We start from the raw sequence: 16240 nt of genomic DNA on the forward strand, positions 1-16240 counted from the left end.
GGCTACGTCTACGCGTTAACCATCGTGGATCACTACTCCCGGTTCTTGGTTGTCGTCCCCGTCAAGGACTTAACGGCTCACACAGCAGCTAGAGCCTTCCAGCAGCACTTCTGCCGTCCGCATGGATACCCGGAGCAGGTGCTGACGGACCAGGGGCCTGCCTTTGAAGCGGAGGTCTTCCAGGAGTTCTGCACCCTGTATGGATGCTGGAAGATAAGAACAACACCCTATCACCCGCAAACTAATGGACTTTGTGAGAAAATGAACCAGGTGGTGATAGATCTCCTGAAAACATTGCCCCTGGAGGAACGCAGTCTGTGGCCTGAGAAGCTCCCCGACCTGGTGGACCTATACAACCACATCCCTGTAGGTTCCACCAACTGTACCCCGGCTTACCTAATGAGGGCAAGACCTGGTAAGCTTCCTGTTGATCTGGAGATGGGAGTCCTGACACCCGAGGACACTTCACCAGAAGCCAACTGGGACACAGAGAGGCAGCAGCAATACCAAAAAGTACAGGAGAGCGTGGAGCGTAGCCTCTGTCAAGCTAGGGAAAGACAAGAGAAAACTTACAACCAGTATGCTCCCGCTGTTCCCCTGGTGCCCGGAGAGCAGGTCTTGAAGAGGAAAAGACGGCTCCACAAGTTGGACGACCAATGGGAGAAGGACCCGTACACCGTACTGCCCTCAAGCCACGACAACCCAAAGATCTGTACAATCAGTAAAGACGGAGGGGAAACCACAGCCATTGTATCCCGGGATCACCTAAAGAAGTGTCCCGAACAGCTACGGAACCCTGAAGAGGAACAAGAGGACCCTCAACCCGTAGAGGAAAGGGAAGATATGGTTAGTACTGTGCTCGGAGACTTCCCTCGGTCTTGGACTCAAGTCAATGGTGCTGTTGTGGTACCCGTCCTCACGTTCCTCCAACCAGCATCCCAAGTGCCTACGGAGACACAGGTAGAACTGGAAGAACAGCCGGTCCAGGAGGCAGAAGGCCCCACACAAGCAGACCAGGAAAATCAACCCTCTGCTTATAGTGAGCCTGCCATACCCCTAGTGAACCAAAGAGTCCGTAGACGGCTGCCCAGTTTACCCTTGACAGCTCCTATACCCTGTAGCTCAGGACCAATCAACCAGCTCCGTAGGTCCACTAGGGTCACTAGAGGCCAGCTGCCCATACGGTGGAGGATCTAAATGTTCAAGCTATTTTATTAATGTTTACCTGTTTATTGTTGCTTGTGTATAATTATGTGTTTCTAGTTATTTATAGGAGTCTTTGGTGGATTTACCGGGAATCCTTTGTGCATATAGTTGGAGCGTAACCCAGGACGGACTGAAAGACTGTTAAGGACTCGGGGCAGGACAGACCCCTACCTGGTTACGTCTCCCTGTGTTGGTGAAATGGACACCCTTGTTTTCCTCAAAAGTTACACCCGGTTGCGGACACGCCGTGACCACCTTATGTGTTGTCTCTATTAGAATGTTATTGTTTGCACCTTGTTATGTTTACAAAAGTATGTTTAGTCCCGGAGTACTAACTTTCACTAGGGGGGAATGTGGCACCCCAGGGGTCTGGTCTCCACAGTAATAGCAATGTTATGTCTGAGAGCAGGTGGGAGGTCTCTTGGTCAGGAATCCTATTCATGCCACACCTCCTGCCCGGTCCTGGGAGGGGAAGGACTTCCCCTATATAAAACTGGGGCTGAGGCAGGGTTAGAGAGAAGAAGAGGAGCAGCTTAGGAAAGAAAGATCAGGAGCTCAGTGGGAGCAGTGCTAAAAGGAATCAGGGGCTGGCAGCTGAAGAGCTCGCCCTGATTGAAGAGTTACCACCGGACCCGGAGTCCGAGGCTGTGGGGATTAACCCTGACCCAGCAGCAGAAACCGACAGGCAGGGGATTTCAGGTCCTCTGGCCAAGAAACCCGAAGGCACGGTCAAACGCGTGGGACCAGCACCGCTGTCGTGGAGCGGAAGCCACTAGAAGGCCCCGAGTCACCAGCCATACGGGTGAGCACCACACGGTACACTCAGGGACGTGGGCTACCTTTACCCGCCTCTAGCAAGGGAGCCAGAAGAGTACAATTAGTTGGGGAGGCCTACAACTCCGCCTGGCCAAGGGGGATCCCATCTGCTCAAGGACTGACCAGGCCCCGACTGCTAGCCAGTACTCCGGGAGGGTCTATCTTTGTCACCAGTAAAGACCCTGAACTACACCGCATCGTCTCTGAGTGGTTCCTGCTACCCCCATCATCCACGTCGGCTGCCCTGAGGCCATACCCCTCCCGTTGGGGGTTACACCATCCACGCTGCACCATCCTTCCACCGGCCTCAGCGGTCTGCCCTGCAGCGGCGGCTTCATAGCCGCATTCAACGGGTGGCGTAGTCGAACACCGTACCATCTTCTGCTAAAAACTGCCACTCAGCTTGACTCCCTGGGCACGGACCGGGTCACCGCCACGAGACTACTACCCCTATCAGATCCGGCTCCGGGTAGGCTCCCGCGTGCGCAACGCTGCGCGACTCAGGCCCAGGGGCGCGTCATATCCAGCAGCAGAAACCAGCCGACAGGGGATTTCAGGTCCTCTGACCATAGAAGCCCAGAGGCTCAGTCACAAGCAAGGGACCAGCACCGCCGTCGTGGAGCGGAGGCTAACAGAAGGCCCCAAGTCACCAGCCATACGGGTGAGCACTACACGGTACACTCAGGGACGTGGGCTACTTCTACCCGCTTACAGCAAGGTAGCCAGGAAGAGTGCAGACAGACGGGGAGGCCTACAGCTCCACCTGGCCAGAGGAACTCCTGCTTGCTCCCAGACTGACCAGGCCTCTTATGCTAGCCAGTACTCCCGGGAGGGTCTACCTTATAATCATCAGTAAAGACCCTGAACTGCACTGCAAAGACTCTGAGTCATTCCTGCTGCGCTCGTGCACCATCACCCCCATCATCCACACTCACTGCCCTGAGGCTATACTCCTCCCGAGGGGAGTTATCCCATTCTATGCTGCGCACACAACACCAGCCTCAGCGGTCTGCCTCGCAGCGGTGGTACTCCTTGACCGCAATCCACGGTTGGCGCAGTCGGACAATTAACCTCAAAACCTAAGAAAGACTGCCACTGGTTTGACCAGCCTGAGCCACGGGACCGGGTCACCGCCACGGAGACTACAGACCCCAGAGACCCGGCACCGGGTATCCCACACACGTGTACATACGGCCTAGGGGGCGCGTCACATGCAGTACAGCATATTACAAACATAAGTCCCATTATTGGGGAGTGGGTGTCCCATGGTATTTGCTTATGCTTTCCAAGCAAAAGCTGCCAAAAATTAGGACGGAGCAACTTGCAATGCCCCTTACAAGAGCCATGTAGTCAAGCATATTACAAACATAAGTCCCATTATTGGGGAGTGGGTGTCCCATAGTATTTGCTTATGCTTTCCCAGCAAAAGCTGCCAAAAATTAGGACGGAGCAACTTGCAATGCCCCTTACAAGAGCCATGCAGTACAGCATATTACAAACATAAGTCCCATTATTGGGGAGTGGGTGTCCCATGGTATTTGCTTATGCTTTCCCAGCATGATAAGGGTCAGCTTGTCAGCATTGTCAGTTGACAGGCGAGTGCGCTTATCAGTTATAATTCCCCCAGCGGCACTAAAAACACGCTCCGATAACACGCTAGCGGCAGGGCAGGCCAGGACCTCCAAGGCGTACAGAGTGAGTTCATTCCAAGTGTCCAGCTTGGATACCCAATAATTAAAAGGCACAGAGGAATCACGGAGGACGCTGGTACGATCGGCAAGGTACTCCCTCACCATCTTTTGAAACTTTCCACTCCTTGTGAGAGTACCCCGCGCCTCAGGGCCTCTAAGCTGGGCGGGTGTCAGAAAACTGTCCCAGAACGTTGACAGTGTTCCCCTGCCTCTGCTGGATTGGAGTTGCATCTCTCTCGCCTGTACGCCTTGGTTGGGCAACGAACTGTGACCTCTGCCGCTAGCGTGTTCAGATGGGAATTTTTTTAAGAGTTCTGCAGCAAGGGCCTTCTGGTATTGCCCCATTTTTGTAGACCTCTCCACCTCAGGAATAAGAGAGTGAAAGTTCTTCTTGTAGCGGGGGTCTACAAGTGTCACCAACCAGTAATGACTGGCACCCAACATTTTGACAACGCGAGGGTCACGGTTAAGGCAGCGTAACATAAAGTCAGCCATGCGTGCCAGACTGGTAACGGGCAAGATTTCCGTGTCCTCACCAAGATGACGACTGACCATGCTCTCCTCCTCCTCCTCCTCTTCCTCCTCCCCCCTGTCCTCAGGCCACCTACGCTGAACCGACGGTATGACACTTGTACAGGTACTACCGTCTACAACGCATGATAGCAGCTCCTGTTCTTCCTCCTCCTCCTCCTCCTCCTCCTCTCCCTCATTGTCCCCCAATGCACGTTGGGATGAGATGAGGCTGGGCTGTGTGTAATCGCCCGCTACGGCTTCTTGATCCATCTCATCATACTCTGGATGCAATGCCTCCTCTTTAATTCTCTGCAGAGAGCGTTGCAAAAGACAGACAAGTGGGATGCTGACACTAATGATGGCGTCATCGCCACTCACCATCTTGGTGGCCTCCTCAAAGTTTGTCAGGATGGTACATATGTCAGACATCCAGGTCCACTCCTGAGGTCTTATGTGTGGAGTCTGACCTGAATATCGACGGCCTTGTTGCAGCTGGTACTCCACAACTGCTCTCTTCTGCTCACAAATCCTTTGCAACATGTGGAGGGTAGAGTTCCAACGTGTGGGGACATCACACACCAGTCGGTGTGCCGGAAGCTGCAAACGCTGCTGCAACACAGCAAGGGCGGCGGAAGCTGTAGCCGACTTGCGAAAATGAGCTGACAGGCGGCGTACTTTCATGAGCAGATCTGGCAACTCAGGGTACGATTTAAGAAACCGCTGAACCACGAGGTTAAGCACATGAGCCAGGCATGGTACGTGTGTGATCTCACCTCGCCTCAGAGCTGCCACCAGGTTACGGCCATTGTCACACACGACCATGCCGGGATGTAGGTTCAGCGGTCTCAGCCACAGATCTGCCTGCTCTTTCACAGCTGTCCACAACTCACAAGCAGTGTGAGGTTTATCACCTAAGCTTATGAGTTTCAGCACAGCCTGTTGCCGCTTGGCGGAGGCAGTACTGCAATGCTTCCAGCTTGTAACTGATGTGGTGATATCTGAGATGGAGGCTGAACATGAGGAGGAGGAGGAGGAGGATGCCCAGGAGCTGTACACTGTGGGGGCAACTCTGACTGACATAGGGCCCGCAATCCTCGGTGTGGGGAGGATGTGTTCCGTCCCAAGGTCCGACTGGGTCCCGGCTTCCACTATGTTTACCCAGTGTGCCGTCAGAGAGATGTACCGTCCCTGGCCACAAGCACTTGTCCACGTGTCCGTTGTCAGGTGGACTCTCCCAGTAACTGCGTTGTTGAGGGCACGGCAGATGCTTTGGGACACGTGCTTGTGTAGTGCGGGGATGGCACACCGGGCAAAATAGTGTCGGCTGGGGACCGAGTACCGAGGGACGGCCACCGCCATAAGATTGCGGAAGGATTCCGTCTCCACCGGCCTAAAAGGCAGCATTTCCAATGCAAGCAGTCGTGAAATGTGCGAATTTAGGACTGTGGCCTGTGGGGCGTTAACTGCGAATTTCCGCTTTCATTCAAAGGTCTGGGATATGGACAATTGAACGCTGCGGTGGGACGTGGACGTGGACGTTGATGCTGTTTCTTGAGAAACTGCCATAACAAGTGAAGACTGAGAGGAGGGTGCATCTTTACATGCAGTATGGACAGGGGATTGCCTTGCACACACAACAGGGGGTTCTATTGCACGCACAACAGTGGAAGAAGCAGTGGTGACACCCGCTGACACTGGTCGTGAACCCTGGGTTTCGCCCCACAAAGTCGGGTGCTTTGCTGCCATGTGCCTGATCATGCTGGTGGTGGTCAGGCTGGTAGTTTTGTCACCCCTGCTGATGCTGGCATGGCAGGTGGAACATATGGCCTTTTTGGGGTTATCAGCAGAGTCTTTAAAAAAATTCCAGACTCTGGAAGACCTACCGCTTATACTGGCAACGTCCCTCGTGTTGGTGTTACGGGGAACGGTTGCCTGCCTTCTGTCTGCGGCCACCACACTGCTTCTTCCTGCCTGTTGGGGTACTCTGCCTCCCTCCCCCTGTGTGCTGCTGGCCTCACTCTGCATGTCCTCCTTCCACGTTGGGTCAGTTACTAGATTATCCACCACCTCCTCCTCTTCCACTTGCGCACCACGATCCTCCTCCTCACTTCCTGGCAATTGGGTCTCGTCATCGTCCACCTCTTGTGACAAATTGCCAACGTCGACTTCCTGTGGCCGTGGCTGTTCAAATATTTGGGCATCGCAACATGGGATCTCCTCTTCCACCACTTCAAGCGTATCAGGCGAGGGGCCCAAATATGGAAATGGACCAGTGAACAGCTCTTCAGAGTGTCCAAGTGTGGGATCACTTGCTGTCTGACGACACTCGGCATGGTGGGAGGAAGGAGCATCAGGGTGAGGAGGAGTATGCGGTCGAGACTCACGGCTACTAAGAGTTGACCGTGTGGAAGACAGACCGGAGGTGGTGGTGCCCAGGTAACTGGAAGTATTATCTGCTATCCAATTAATAACCTGTTCACACTGATTAGTTCTCAATACTGGTGTTGTTCTGTGCTTCCCTAGTAATTTGGTCAAGAAGTGGAAGCGAGAAGATGTGGCTGTTGGTTGTGGCACATTTTCACCTTGGCCACGGCCCCGTGCTCTGCACGAACCATCACCAGAACGTCCACTTCCACGTCCCTTGCCACGCGCTTTGCCCATTGTAAATGAAGTAAAATAGCTTACACTTGCACTATCAATGGAAAAAGGGTAATAAAGAGTAGATTAGAACCGTGGAAGAGGAAAACCACAGTTATTGTTTACTGGGGTATACCACACTTTTTTAAATAGAGATATTTGCGGCTGAACAGTGAGCGACACACTCAAACTGCTTTTTTTTTAGATACCAAAGGCCCAAAACTGGATAGTACAGCGATTTGACCCGTGGAACTGCGAAACCACACTGGGATGTCGGGCCTACACAAGACTATTTTCAACAGATATATTTTTGTGTCACAACAGTCAGGAGACACTACTGTTTTTCTTTACGGAAAAAACTACTAAAAGCTGAATAATAGAGATTTTTTACCGTGGGATGGCAAAACCACAGTTATTGTTTACTGGGGTATACCACACTTTTTTAAATAGAGATATTTGCGGCTGAACAGTGAGCGACACACTCAAACTGCTTTTTTTTAGATACCAAAGGCCCAAAACTGGATAGTACAGCGATTTGACCCGTGGAACTGCGAAACCACACTGGGATGTCGAGCCTACACAAGACTATTTTCAACAGATATATTTTTGTATCACAACAGTCAGGAGACACTACTGTTTTTCTTTACGGAAAAAACTACCAAAACCTGAATAATAGAGATTTTTTACCGTGGGATGGCAAAACCACACTTATTGTTTACTGGGGTATACCACACTTTTTTAAATAGAGATATTTGCGGCTGAACAGTGAGCGACACACTCAAACTGCTTTTTTTTTAGATACCAAAGGCCCAAAACTGGATAGTACAGCGATTTGACCCGTGGAACTGCGAAACCACACTGGGATGTCGGGCCTACACAAGACTATTTTCAACAGATATATTTTTGTGTCACAACAGTCTGGAGACATTACTGTTTTTCTTTACGGAAAAAACTACCAAAACCTGAATAATAGAGATTTTTTACCGTGGGATGGCAAAACCACAGTCATTGTTTACTGGGGTATACCACACTTTTTTAAATAGAGATATTTGCGGCTGAACAGTGAGCGACACACTCAAACTGCTTTTTTTTTAGATACCAAAGGCCCAAAACTGGATAGTACAGCGATTTGACCCGTTTAACTGCGAAACCACACTGGGATGTCGGGCCTACACAAGACTATTTTCAACAGATATATTTTTGTGTCACAACAGTCAGGAGACACTACTGTTTTTCTTTACGGAAAAAACTACCAAAAGCTGAATAATAGAGATTTTTTACCGTGGGATGGCAAAACCACAGTTATTGTTTACTGGGGTATACCACACTTTTTTAAATAGAGATATTTGCGGCTGAACAGTGAGCGACACACTCAAACTGCTTTTTTTTTAGATACCAAAGGCCCAAAACTGGATAGTACAGCGATTTGACCCGTGGAACTGCGAAACCACACTGGGATGTCGGGCCTACACAAGACTATTTTCAACAGATATATTTTTGTGTCACAACAGTCAGGAGACACTACTGTTTTTCTTTACGGAAAAAACTACTAAAAGCTGAATAATAGAGATTTTTTACCGTGGGATGGCAAAACCACAGTTATTGTTTACTGGGGTATACCACACTTTTTTAAATAGAGATATTTGCGGCTGAACAGTGAGCGACACACTCAAACTGCTTTTTTTTAGATACCAAAGGCCCAAAACTGGATAGTACAGCGATTTGACCCGTGGAACTGCGAAACCACACTGGGATGTCGAGCCTACACAAGACTATTTTCAACAGATATATTTTTGTATCACAACAGTCAGGAGACACTACTGTTTTTCTTTACGGAAAAAACTACCAAAACCTGAATAATAGAGATTTTTTACCGTGGGATGGCAAAACCACAGTTATTGTTTACTGGGGTATACCACACTTTTTTAAATAGAGATATTTGCGGCTGAACAGTGAGCGACACACTCAAACTGCTTTTTTTTTAGATACCAAAGGCCCAAAACTGGATAGTACAGCGATTTGACCCGTGGAACTGCGAAACCACACTGGGATGTCGGGCCTACACAAGACTATTTTCAACAGATATATTTTTGTGTCACAACAGTCAGGAGACACTACTGTTTTTCTTTACGGAAAAAACTACCAAAAGCTGAATAATAGAGATTTTTTACCGTGGGATGGCAAAACCACAGTTATTGTTTACTGGGGTATACCACACTTTTTTAAATAGAGATATTTGCGGCTGAACAGTGAGCGACACATTCAAACTGCTTTTTTTTTAGATACCAAAGGCCCAAAACTGGATAGTACAGCGATTTGAACCATGGAACTGCGAAACCACACAGGGATGTCGGGCCTACACAAGACTATTTTCAACAGATATATTTTTGTGTCACAACAGTCAGGAGACACAACTGTTTTTCTTTACGGAAAAAACTACCAAAACCTGAATAATAGAGATTTTTTACCGTGGGATGGCAAAACCACAGTTATTGTTTACTGGGGTATACCACACTTTTTTAAATAGAGATATTTGTGGCTGAACAGTGAGCGACACACTCAAACTGTTTTTTTTTATAGATACAAATGGCCCAAAATGGATAATACAGAGGTTTGAACCGTGGAAGTGCAAAACAACACTTCTGTTTCTCTAGCCTACACCAGACTATTTTCAACAGTTATATTTGTGTCTGAAAAATCAGAGACACGCTTTTTTTTGGGGGGGTGGGGACACACCAAAAGGTTAATAAGACGGGTATTTGTACAATGTGAAGGAGGAAAAAAAAAGGAGGATTTAGATGAAAAAAAAAGGATTTTTCCTGGCCCCCGACACCTGGTGCTAAGTCCAGCAATATCAGCAACAGGAGCACACAGGACTGTAATGCAGCATTTGCTGGTATAACCACTGTGTCTCCTATACAGCCTGCCTGCCTGGTATCTGGGATGGATATTAGTCCTGAAAAGGACTGTTTGTTTGTTCTGGCAGCCTTTACAGACCCTACACTAACTATTTCGCAGTTTATATCTCTCCCTAAATCAGCAGCGCTGTCCCTACACTGTCTAATCCGGAGCGACTGTGTCCAAGATGGCGGTGCCCCGTTTTAAATACTCGAGGTGACGCTGTGCGGCCAGCCAATCACTGTAATGCCCACAACCAACATGGCTGCAGCATTACAGTGACTGGCTGGCAATCCCTGCATGTTCATTGGCTCTGTAAAGAGCGCCAAACATGCAGGGCGGGGACCCGAGCTCCCGCCTGAGTAACCCGGAAATGCTCGGTGCTCGCCGAACATCCCGAGTAGCGTGATGCTCGGGCGAGTACCGAGCAGTGTCGAGCATGCTCGCTCAACACTAATTCTAACACTTCCTTCCTGCGATATCTAAGGCGAAGATCTAATTTGAGCTAGCAGTATAAATGTAGCAGTAATGTGCAGATTGCTGCTGCCATAAGATAAGATACACTTTATTAATCCTGAGGGAAATTGTAGTATTGTATCACAGCAGCACAATATCAACAAGAACTTGAATTACTTAACCCCTTAGTGACTGAGCCAATTTTGCCCTTAATGACCAGGCAAAATTTTAGAAATCTGACCACTGTCACTTTATGAAGTAATAACTCTGGAACGCTTCAACGTATCCCAGTGATTCTGAGATTGTTTTTTCGTGACATATTGTACTTCATGACTGTGGTAAAATTTGTTTGATATGACTTTATTTGTGAAAATATTGCAATTTTGCGAACATTTTGAAAAACAAAACAAAATGCAATCTTTCAATCTTTATATCCTTAAACCAGCTAGTCATGCTGTATAAAGTAATTCATAAATAACATTTCCCATATGTCTACTTTACATCTGCATCATTTTTCAAACTTCATTTTATTTTGTTAGAATGTTAGAGGAGTTAAAGGTTTATTGCAATTTCTATTTTTTTTCATAAAATTTACAAAATCTGTTTCTTTAGGGACCTATTCAGATTTATATGCATTTTGCAGGGCCAATATATTGGAAACTCTCCAAAAGTGATACCATTTTAAAAACCTCACCGCTCAAATACTTCAAAACTGTTGTCAGGAAATGTTTTAACTCTTCAGGTGCTACACAGGCATTAATGTAAACAGAAATGAAAAACAAAATGTAAATTCTACCTCTAAAATGTTGCTTTAGCCCCAATTTTTTCACTTTTGCAAGAGGTAACACCAAAAATTGGACCCCAGAGTTTGCACAGCGATATCCAACATGTAGTCAAAAAGTTCTGTTTGGACAAACTGCAGGGGTCAGAATGAAAGGGGCATCATTTGAACTTTGAAACACAAATTGGCTGAAAGATTGTGGGTGACATGTCACATTTGCAGAGCCCCTAAGGTGCCTAAACAGCAGAACCCTCCCGCACAATTGACTCCATTTTTGAAACTACACCCATCAAGGTGGTATAGTGAGGATTCTGAACCCAAAGGTACTACACAGAATTTGATAACATTAGGTCATCATATCCGTACAAACTGTGGTCTGTCTGACAGGTAGTCAGTTATCCAATTTCTCTTCCCCTCCTCCACCTTCATATCAGTCATCATTTTGCATAGTAAGAGTGGCTGTAAGGTATTGAACGCACTAGATAAATCAAAGAACATTGCGCGTACTGTGGTTCCATCATTGTCCAAAAATGAATGTACTGCATGTAACAGAGACATGACAGCATCATCCATCCCCAATCTATTCCAGCAAGCAAACTGTAGGGGGTCAGCAAAAGCCCTGACCTTTGGACTCAGCTAAGCAAACACTAAGCTTTCCAAGGACTTTATAGCATGTGATTTTAAGGCTACAGGGCAATAGTCATTAAGGGATGTTGGGAAATAGTCTTGGGAACCGGAACCAGGCAGGAAGTCTTCCATAACACTAGTACCTTCTGTGATTGTACAGTCATGGCCAAAAGTATTGAGAATGAGACAAATAGTAATTTTTCCAAAGTTTACTGCTTCATTTTTTGTAATGGCAACTTGCATATACTCCTGAATGTCAAAGAGTGATCAGCTTAACAGCAATTACTGTACTTGCAAAGTCAATATTTGCCCAGAAAATTAACTTTAACCCCCAAAACACATTTCAACATCATTGCAGTCCTGCCTTAAAAGGAGCAGCTAACATCGTTTTAGTGATTGATCCATTAACACAGGTGTGGGTGTTGATGAGGACAGGGCTGGCGATCAATCAGTCATGATTAAGTTAGAATGACATCACTGGACATTATAAAAAGAGGCTGGTTCTTGGTATCATTGTTTCTCTTCAGTTAACCATAGTTATCTCTAAAGAAACATGTGCAGCCATCATTGCACTGCACAAAAATGGCCTAACACGGAAGAGTATCGCAGCTATAAAGATTGCACCTCAGTCAACAATCTATCGCACCATCAAGAACTTCAAGGAGAGAGCTTCCATTGTTGTCAAAAAGGCTCCAGGGCGCCCAAGAAAGACCAGCAAGCACCAGGACCGTATCTTAAAACTGTTTCAGCTGCGGGATCGGACTACCAGCAGTGCCGAGCTTGCTCAGGAATGGCAGCAGGCTGGTGTGAGTGCTTCTGCACGCACTGTGAGGCGGAGACTCTTTGAGCAAGGGCTGGTTTCAAGCAGGGCAGCAAAGAAGCCACTTCTCTTCAGAAAAAACATCAGGAACAGACTGATATTCTGCAAAACGTACAGGGAGTGAACTGCTGAGGACTGGGGCAAAGTCATTTTCTCTGATGAATCCCCTTTTCGATTGTTTGGGACTTCTGGAAAACAGCTTATTCGGAGAAGAAGAGGTGAGCGCTACCACCAGTCTTGTCTCATGCCAACTGTAAAGCATCCTGAAACCATTCACGTGTGGGGTTGCTTCTCAGCCAAGGGAATCGGCTCACTCACAGTCTTGCCTAAAAACACAGCCATGAATAAAGAATGGTACCAGAATGTCCTCCAAGAGCAACTTCTCCCAACCGTCCAAGAGCAGCTTGGCGCCCAACAATGCCTTTTCCAGCATGATGGAGCACCTTGCCATAAAGCAAAGGTGATAACTAAATGGCTCATGGAACAAAACATAGAGATTTTGGGTCCATGGCGTGGAAACTCCCCAGATCTTAATCCCATTGAGAACTTGTGGTCAATCATCAAGAGACGGGTGGACAAACAAAAACCACCAAATTCTGGCAAAATGCAAGCATTGATTAAGCAAGAATGGACTGCTATCAGTCAGGATTTGGTCCAAAAGTTGATTGAGAGCATGCCAGGGAGAATTACAGAGGTCTTGAAGAAGAAGGGGCAACACTGCAAATATTGACTTGCTGCATTAACTCATTCTAACTGTCAATATAACCTATTGGTACTCATAATATGATTGCAATTATATTTCTGTATGTGATATAAACATCAGACAAACACTAATAAAAACCAGAGGCCAGCAGATCATGTGAAAATATAATTTTGGTGTCATTCTCAAAACTTTTGGCCATGACTGTAGACTGCAGTTAAATAGGTACTGGAAGACAATACACAGCTGGTTTGTACACACTTTAAGGATACGTGGACTGAGTTCATATGGTCCTGCTGCTTTACCTATGTCTAGTTTCCTAAACTGTTTTCTCACATCATTTTGGGAGACTCTGAAATCGGTCCTTTCATACCACAATATCAATGTTGTAGATCGTTCCCCAGTTCCATCACCTCTCCCTGTTGGCACTGCACATGTATTGCTGAATCTGTTGAAAAACTCATTCATTTCATTAGCCCTGTCCAGTCGTCCTCCCCCATACTCCAACCTCACCTTAAACCCAATTAGTAATATCATTCTCGACAACACCTGACTGTGGTTATTATGCGACAGTTTATTTTCTAGCCTAATTTTGAAAGCCTCCCAGGATTCTTTATTCAGTTCTTCATGTCTCGTATCATTTTAATTTTCTCTGCATCTCTATTAATGAAGGACACTGCAATTATATGGTGAATGTGGTGTTTATGTGGCCACTTTCTGCTGAGAACTTGGGACCATACGCTCCTATTCTTAAAATTGCTTGTTTGAAGAGATTTGCCTTGCTAATCAGACATTTCTAAAATATTCTATTGTAGCAAAGTACCAAACATCCTATTTCCATCTTGATTTTCCACACTTTAATTGTAAAAATGCTTAATGATATGTAACAGAATTATGCAGTGCATTAAAAGGATTCTGTCAATAGGATTATCCCTTCTAAGCAATCTATATGGGCATGTAGATCATAGAAAGCTGAATAAAATGTTTCCTTGATATCTGTTATATAATGTCTTATTCCAGAGTAATCCATGTTTTTCTTAACATGTAAATGAACTGTTAAGATCTATGGGCCAAACATAGATCTCCTTGAGAATCTGCCTCCAAAGCTTACTTTGAATGAAAGGTGGTGTTGTCAGTAGGAGATATGTAATGATTGACAGTCCTGATCTACATGTCTGACACTGGTAATGTACCATTTTATTTAAAATAATGTCTGGAGGCCGATTCTCATGCAGATCTATGTCTGGCTCGTAGTCCTGAACAGCTCATTTACATATAAGAAAAACATGGATTTCTCTGGAAAAATACATCGGATCACGGATATCAAGGTATCATTGTATTCAGCTTCCTATGAACTACAATGCCTATATAGACGGTATAGGAGGGTTGATTGTACTAACAGATTCCCTTTAAAACTGTGAGGAATACTCCAGAAATTAAGACATTGATTTCTTTTGTATCCTTGCTTTAGTTTGAATTTAGCATACATGTATTGGTTAACAAAATGTCATCTCAAATTGTTAAAATTTGCACTATATTTACAACAGTTGTCTTACTTGGTCACTGTACTTCCAACAAACTTTGCATAAATAATGTACAGATCATTATAAGAAACTTTGTAATTTACATTATCAGAGAAATATGCTTCTTTCGCCAAATAAGAAACACTTTGCCCTACCCGTCTCCTGAACTCTTCACCCACTCACAAAAAACAGGTCAAATCTGCCTTTGTCAAATAGAGAAGGTCTGAAAGTTCCCTGGATGCTGGATTATCTGTTTTCCTATTCACAGAGCATACTGAAGTCTATGGAGATGGGGTAGTGGAGGAGGAGTGCGATGCACTCAGCACAGTGAGAGACCAGGCAGACATAGACAGATCAGCAAATATACTTTACTTCAGTGATGGATTCACAGCCACATAGCTTAGTAATGCTTTGACATGTGTTCCATGATTCTGCTCCTGCTTCTAGCTATATCCTACAACGAATGAAGGATATCCTACAATGAATGAAGAAGATCAAGTCTTTGTGATGTAAAAAGGACAAACAATTGCAATTGTACTCGATGTGTTGAAAGGTGTGCTATGTTTATTAACTCTGTAATGAATAGTGTAAGACTCTAGAGAGTGATGCATTACCCAGGATTTGATCATGTATTTTAACAAGTGTCATGTATTGTACCATTAGGCCATGAAGGAGGGGCTTACGCAGAATAGGTTTTCCCATATTTTTTTTATTCAAGCCTTAGACCCTATTGTTGCTTATTGCCAATAGCTAGATTTTTTTATAGTAGCAATTTAGGATTGTTTGTTAAATAATAGTTGCAATGTCTGTGTCTGTCTAATACTTATAGCATTCTTTTATCTTCATAATTATAGATTTATTCATAGAAATATAATACAACGGTCTAGACAAAAAGATCAAACCACTTAAATTAATTAGGTTATCCTGAATGGGATTTGACATTAATTTTATAGAATTCTGTTTACACAGTAAAAATGTTCCATGAAATGGTAAACACTACGAGAAAATTCAGTTTGCTGTAATAACTTTGATAAGACACTGAATATAGCTAAATGGACCGTGAATATCTAATTCCTTGTTATACCCTGTGTGCTGCATGACTTGTTGGCCAAACAAGCAAATATTAAATAATTATTAACTGCCCATAGATTTTAAACGTCTGGCCGGTCCATATATTACTCTGCACTGACAGTCTAAAACATAAATGCAAAGTGAAGGCACAATCAGATGTCAGTGATTTTTCCCATAAAAATTGCAAACGACCGTCCTAGTGTCATCTGTGTTATTGATCCCATTTTCATTAGCATTTAGTCAGAGTATCAGATTTTCATCAGTTTTACGTTGTATGTAAAAAAGAAAATTGTTGGAGGTTTTTCAGGCTACTCCTATCAAGCAGTCAGTGAAAAATGGACAGCACACTGATGTCATCTGAGTGCAGACTGATTTTTATTAAATTACTGACCCACACACTTGCACTGGCATGAATGATTTGAGACTTGTATCAAAATCAGACGTTTCCATGTTTTTTTGCTGACCACTCAGTCCACAAGAAAACACGGACATGTGAACAGC

General features: G+C 45.5%; 1 protein-coding gene across 4 annotated transcripts in view; it reads right to left on the reverse strand.

The window, feature by feature from the left end:
- Positions 1-16240, reverse strand: part of LOC141265411 (poly(rC)-binding protein 3-like) — a 1492220-nt gene that overhangs the window by 475462 nt on the left and 1000518 nt on the right. The window lies entirely within an intron of this gene.

This window comes from Phyllobates terribilis, unplaced genomic scaffold (genome assembly GCF_046119375.1).
Source record: "Phyllobates terribilis strain yellow unplaced genomic scaffold, ASM4611937v1 Scaffold_4__5_contigs__length_816908805, whole genome shotgun sequence".
NCBI classification, from domain to species: domain Eukaryota; kingdom Metazoa; phylum Chordata; class Amphibia; order Anura; family Dendrobatidae; genus Phyllobates; species Phyllobates terribilis.